Below are 7,490 nucleotides of genomic sequence, written 5' to 3'. Positions count from 1 at the left end.
GGTTGCCAAATCTAACAAGATACCAACATGGCATTCATGGTGATCACACCTCTAGTCAAATTTTATTTTAGTTCATTGACTATACTATTAATATCCTGAAATACTCAAAACTTCTGTCTTAATTCTGTGAATAATTCACTTATTAATCACCCTATACACTACTGAATGAATGGAATAGTGCTTGGAATAAAGATAATTACAGGGCTAAAAGGGTTTTCTCTAGAGGCAGGTTATAGTATTTTTTTGTCTGACTGGAATAAAACAAAATTAATCAATATTTTCTGCGACCAGTGGCTTTTGACTTAGTCTGTTAATATCTATCAATCACTATAACCTCAGTCCTATTTCCTCCGTTCTTCTTTTTCCTATGATAAAAACTTGTCCATTTTTTTCCTGTTAGATCTATATGTTTCTCCTGTTTTCTTTTCATCCAAACAACTGGACATCAACTTAGTACAGATAGTGCAATTGATCCGAACCCTACAGAACTCACTGTTTCCCTTTACATAACTTATATAACTGTCAAGCTGAAATCACTCTCAAATTTTTTTATTTCATTATTTTAATTTAATTTAATCAGATTCATTAATTAATTTATTTTGAAAATAATTTTAACTTGTATTTTACATTCAGGGGTTCATGTGCCAGTTTGTTACATGGGTATATCTCATAATGCTGAGTTTTGGGGTATGAATGATCCCATCATCCAGATGCTGATTTGGTATGGTTTGACTCTGTGTCCCCACCCAAATCTCATGTTGAATTGTAATTCCCAATGTAGGGGGAATGACCTGGTGGGAGGTGATTAGCTCATGAGGGCAGATTTCCCCTTGCTGTTCTTAGATGGTAAGATCTGATGGTTTAAACATATGGCACACTCACCCTGGCTCACTTGCTCTCCTGCCGCCATGGTAGAACGTGCCTTGCTTCCCCCTTCACCTTCTGCCATGACTATAAGTTTCCTGAAGCCTCCCAGCCATGCTTCCTGTACAGCCTGTGGAACTGTGAGTCAGTTAAACCTCTTTTCTTTATAAATTACCCAGTCTCGCGTAGTTCTATGTAGCAGTGTGAGAACAGATTAATACATGAGCATAGTACCCAATAGTTAGTTTGTCAAACCTTGCCTTCCTCCTTCTCCCCTCTAGTAGTCCCGGTGTTTATTCTTTCCATCTTTATGTCCATGAGTACCCAGTGTTTAGCTCCCACTTATACATGAGATCATGTGGTATTTCATTTTGTATTCCTGCATTAATTCATTTAGGATAATGGCCTTCAGCTACATCCATGTTGCTTCAAAGGAGATGATTTTATTATTTTTATGATGGCATAGTATTCCATGGTGTGTGAAATGGTTTGGAAGGTGGCCTCTATAAATCTCATAGTGAAATGTGATCCTCAGTGTTGGAGGTGGGGCCTGGTAGGAGGTGCTTGGGTCATGGGGGAGGATCTCTCATGGCCTGACGCCGTCGTTGTGATAGTGAATTCTTTCAAGATCTGGTTGTGTAAGGGTGTGTGGTATTTACCCCCAATCCCATTCTCCCTTGCTCCTGCTCTGGCCATGTGATGTGCCTACTCCCTCTTCGCCTTCCATCATGAGTAAAACCTCCCTGGAGACTCCACAGGCACCATGCAGATGCCATCACCATGCTTCCTGTACAGCCTGCAGAGCTATGAGCCAATTAAATCTCTTTTCCTTATAAATTACCCAGCCTCAGGTATTTCCTCATAGCAATGCAAGAACGGCCTAATAATACAGTGTAAATGTACCACATTTCATTGATGCAATCCACTGTTGATGGGCACCTAGGCTGACTCCATGTCTTTGCTATTGTGAATAGTGCTGCTATGAACATGCAAGTGCATGTGTCTTTTTGGTAGAATAACTGATTTTCTTTGGGTCATATAACAGTAATGCAATTGTTGGCTTGAATGGTAATTCTATTTTAAATTCTTTGAGAAATTTCCAAACTGCTTTCAACAGTGGCTGAACTAATTTACATTCACACCAATTATGTGTAAATGTTCCCTTTTCCCCACAGCCTCCAAAGATCTGTTGTTTTTCTATTTTTTAATAGTAGCTATTCTGACTGGCGTAGGATGGTATCTCGTTTTCGTTTTGATTTGCATTTCTCTGATGATTAGTGATGTTAAGCCTAATCTTTGCCACCAGAAAACTGGGAAAATACAGTGTTGCTTGTCAAAACAAATTGTTTTACTTTGTTTTAAAAATAATCAATTGAGTAGTATATTTCTTCCAGCAAAATTAAGAAGTAAACATTTAGCAATGTACAATACCTTGCTGTTAAGTCTTCGCACATGTATACCAATCGAACATAAAGGCCACCTTAAACTTTCGTTTGAAATGAAAGAGAATTTTTAAGAGGTTAAGGGCTAGTAATTTGTTAAAGTCCTGAAGTTAAATTAGCTCAAGTAAATGCAAAGACTTTCTTTTAATTAAAGACTTTTAAATGAACACTTTAAAGCATAGTTGGTTTCTACCTCAAATCTTGTCCAAAGCCACTGTTTTCAACTCAGTATATCAAAGAAACTTTCAGACATGATTATGAAGCTCCCTCAACTAACAATATGCTATTTGCAACCTTAGATGGCTATTATTCTGGCTTTTCTACCTTTTGGCAACAATAAGAACACCCTTCCCATTTCTCGCCCACCCTGACTTACCCCTCTTTGCATTTAATATATAATTTTTCTCAGAGTGTTCTTACACATCTTTAACTGTAAATATGACAAAAGTACACAGTATAGTACATGTGCCACATGTATAAATATTGTATCTAGTCATACAATTTTCCTTTTAAAAAAGAAATATTTTATTTTCAAAAAGCAAAGACTCTAGGAATCTTTTCTAGCTGCCAGTCATAAAAACATAAATTCCTGGTTAGATTCCAAAATTTGCGTGATCATAAGAACCACTTGTGATACTTGTCAAACACATGTATTCTGAGTCCCATCCGTGATCTCCTGAATCAGAATCAGCAGGTGAGAGGCCTGGGAATACACATTTTAAACATATGTCCACAGTGACTATGATTAGTCAAGCTGGAAAAAAATTTCACTAGGATCTTTATGACTGAATAACCTCACAAACATAGGAAAGTTACTGGAGAAAAATATGAGCAGAATTTCAGAATTCTGCCTTTGCTGAAAGTGTTTGTTCCCTCCTCCTCTACTCATCAAGACCTGACTGCTTATGTAACTCCCCCAAACCACCAACACCTGGGAGGAGTTGAAAATAATTTTAATGAAGAAGAAAAGCTGATGTTTAATTTCAAAACTGACGGTGACAATAGAAGGGAGAGGCATGAATTTATCTTGATTCTAACACAAAACATTGTATTTGAGTCTAAAAAGGAAATTGGTTTCATTTTTATTTTTTGTAAGTTTTGGCCAAACTCTTTGCATATATAGAGGCTGGGCAAGAAAAAAAGAAATCCAGAAATATGGCATATGCCATCCCTTATTTATTTCCCCATGCGACCAGCCAACAGCTTCTTCACCTAGTCCCTGTTTCAAGCTGACTTTCTGTCTACTTCTCTATTGGAAATGGAGCTTCCCTAAAGACTGCCTCGATGTCAGTTTCCCAGAGGCCTTTTTTCCATCTTGTGCTCCTAAATTTCTATGATATTAAATGATATTACCATTTCTGGAAATTCTCCTTAGCTTTGATTTTATAATTTTACTCTAACTCTGTTTCATTTCTTCTTTTATAGCCCTTCTTTTCTCTATCCCTTTACTGCAGACATGTTGTACGGCTTTGTTCTTGACCTTCTGATCTCTCCACATTCATTCCCTCAGAGCATGTATCCATTTTCTTGGTGTCGGCCTTGTTGACTATCTGATTATTACCATCATATAACGATGTTGGTGATGAGCATAGCTAACACATCCTAGTCATTTTCCATGTAGGTTATAATAAGCATCCTATATAATCTGTACCATTTAATTCTTCAAACCTAAATGATACTATTACTAACCACATTGTATGAGATGAGGAAACAGATTTTCATCAAAACCATGGAAAGCAAACGTGAGGAGCCCCTGTGTGTCTCCTTTGTTAATGCCTCTGGGCATCACGGCATGTGGATTGCCGTGGAATGGGGATTAGGAAGCGCAGCACTGTGAAAACACCAGAAAATACGTTATGATAGCGGGTAAGGCTGTTCATCTCTGCACATTGAGATGGTTTTGTTTCTGAGTCAGGTTTGAGATGAGCCAATCCTGACTCCAAGGTGCCACCAGGGATCACGAATTTAATAAGATCTTCGTGGATGCTTGGAACCCAACTGGTCTCTGTTTTCTACTTTAGGGAAAGAGCCACAGTTTGAGTGGGGTGGTTTTGGTGTCACATAGGCTATCAATAATACCCACGGTTTTGGTGTCACATACGCGATGAATAATAACCACCTCTGCAGAGGAATCACTGTGGACTACTCCTCGTTTCATCCCATGCTCTTGCGATGGATCCCTCTCACCTGTTTACTGATTTCATTCAAATTCTTCAGCGACCACAGGACCCCGACTTGCCTTCTCTATCCTGGTCCCCATTACTCTGCTTTACAGGCCTGGCCTGCTCGCGGCTCCTCACACCAGCGCTGCATGGCTCTCTCCATGCCTACGCCCTGTTTCCTCCATCAGACAGAACTAACTTCCTCCATCTCTAGCGGGCAAAAGCCTGCCCAGCGTTCAAGACCCTCCTCAGATGCCGACTCCATGATTAGGCTTCTTCCTGACCCCTGAGCCTGTAACACGCGCCACCATAACTCTCCACCTCAGCGCACATTCCCACAGCACTCGCGACTTCCGCCGCCCTCAACATGGCGCTTCATTCTATTTTAGGGTATTTCCTGCTTGTTTCCTGCACACACAGTCGCGCGAGGCACAGCCCCGAGTGACCCGCGCACCAGTGGCCCGCGCTTCCAGCCGCGCCGCCGCAGGCCGGCGAGGGCAGCCTAAGCCGCTTCCCGCCCCCACGGGGACCGTCGCCAGCCCGCAGCTCTAGCGGGAGGCGGTTCCACAGCGCACCCGGCAGCCCCACCACAGCCAGCACTGGCGCCTCAGGCGGGCTTTCCTCCCCTCGGGGAGGCGCGAATCCTCAGGGGCTCCTCGAGAGGGAGCCAGGGAGCAGCTGCGTGCAGACATCTTTCGGCCCTCTGCGGCCGCCGTAGCTCCCCGGCAGAAACGCGGAAGTGTAAATCTCAGCCATTCAGCGTTTGGATCAAGACGAAGGTGGGTTCTGGACAGACCTAAGCTGTCAGGGAGTGTTTACTTCACCTCCCCTTCTGTTCCTCCCCGCCCTGGTGCTGCTGCGGGTCACATACTCGTCCTGAGTCGGCTTCAGCCTCTCCGTGCAGGAGTCTCCCGGAGCCATGGCCGAGTACTCTTATGTGAAGTCTACCAAGCTTGTGCTCAAGGGAACCAAGGTGAAGAAGTGGGTCCTGCAGCTCCAGCAGGAGCCTCCTCAGTTCTTTTCGGACGCACTCCACCCCCGCGAATCCGGTAGAAGTCGTGGCCTGGAGAGCCGGTTTTGTGGCCTCCCAGGCTTCGCCCTGGCCCCTCTCCAGGCTGGACAGAGGCCGGACCGCAGTTCCTGGCGCCTGTGCAGAGAGGAGCAGCCACCCGCGCGGACGACCCTGGAAACAGGATAGACGGGCGGGTGACCCGTGGCCCCGTACCCACGAGTTTGGGTCCCCTGAGGCATCTCTCCAGGCCTCTGCCTGGTGGTCTGCGTTAGTCTGATCTCGTAGTTCATGATAATAACTTCCTTTGTTAGGGATGATTATTTTCTCCATTGTCTCTTCCTGGAAAAATTATTGATTAATTTTTTCTAAGCTAATATGTAGAGTGAAACCAGGATGAATCACACAGTGGTTGAAGTGTATATGGGCTTTGATAGGGATGTGGGCTCGAACCTGCACTCTGTCATTTACTGATTTTGTAATTTGTGGCAAATTGATTAATATGTCTGAACCTCCATTTACTCATTAAGAGATCAAATATCTGAACCTCCGTTTACACATTTATACTTTCAGACCATTTTTTATACCTTTAGAAGACGGTGAGGATTAAATGAGAGAACATATATGCAGTAAATAAATTGAGCCAAATGTGAGGAGGAGGTCGTAGTGGTAATTTATTAGCTCTTTAGGAAAAAATACCTGTGCACTCATATCCCCGCTTCTTTTTTAACTGGAAGATTTGCTAGAGGTTGACTGTACATACAGATGTTGAGCATTTCCTCCTGGTCTCCGTGATAAACAGAGGTTTTTGTATTTTTAGGCGAGATGGAAAGAAAGTATCAAGGAGTGAGTTGAAGCCGCTGGCCTTGAGAACCCTATCTAGGAGCCTGGCCTCATGAAGATGCCAGAATAAATGACAGGTTTATCCTGAATAAATGTGAGATTTTTACTCTGTGAATTTCCTGTGAGGAGAGGAGAGTTATCTTCTGAAAACTTTATGATGAAAATGCAGACAAGAGTGTCTTAAGATTATCGTAATAATCATAGTTAATGCTTATATAGCACTTTCAATGTGCCAAGAAATTGTAGGCGCTTTGCACGTTAACTTTTTTCAAATCGCTCTTGGTTTTTTCTTTTTTTATTGAGATGTAATTCATAATTATAAAATTCACCCTTTTGTACAGTCAGTGGTTTTTAGTATACATTCAAGAGGTTCACCATTGTCTAGGTGCTCAGCATTTTCATCATCTCAGAAGGAAACGTCCCCCTACCCATTAAAGCAGTCACATCCCATCCTCCCCGTCTGCTAGTCCTTGGCAACCACTAATCCGCTGTCTATGTGAAATCGCCTATTCTGAATATTTCCTAAGAAAGAAATCATGCAACATGTGGCCTTTTGTATCTGGCTTCTTTCACTTATAACATTCTTGAGGTTCATCATTGTTGTAGCACTTGTTCCTTTTATGGCTGCGTAGTATTCCATTGTATGGATGTAACATTTTGTTCATCCATTCATCATTTGGGTTGTTTCCCCTTTTTGGCTATTGTGACTAATGCTAGTGTGAATATTCTTACGTAATATTTTTGTGGGTGTATATTCTCATTTCCCTTGGGTATACATACTTAGGAGTAAAATTGCTGGATCATGAGGTAACTCTTTAACTTTTTGAGGAAACCCAAACTGTTTCCTGTAGATGCTACACCATTTTACATTTCCACCAGCAATGTATGAAGGTACATATTACCTCTTAAACCTCACAATAGCCTTAAGAGTTAGGTTAAATTATTATCCTAATTTTTTAGGTGGGTAAACTGACTCACAGAGGGATTCAGTAACTTTTCCAAAAATCACAGAGCTAAGAAGTGAAGGAATCAGGATTTAAAATCTGGCAGTGGGCTCTACAATCTGCTTTGAACTCTAAGATAATATGTACAAAGCCTGAAGCAACTTCTCAGTACTGTATTTAAGAGGGCATAACAATGTAAGTCTTCCTAAATCAATAATTTATAAAT

This window comes from Pongo pygmaeus, chromosome 17, assembly GCF_028885625.2.
Source record: "Pongo pygmaeus isolate AG05252 chromosome 17, NHGRI_mPonPyg2-v2.0_pri, whole genome shotgun sequence".
Taxonomy (NCBI): Eukaryota; Metazoa; Chordata; class Mammalia; order Primates; family Hominidae; genus Pongo; species Pongo pygmaeus.
Note: the sequence above shows the minus strand (reverse complement) of the source record.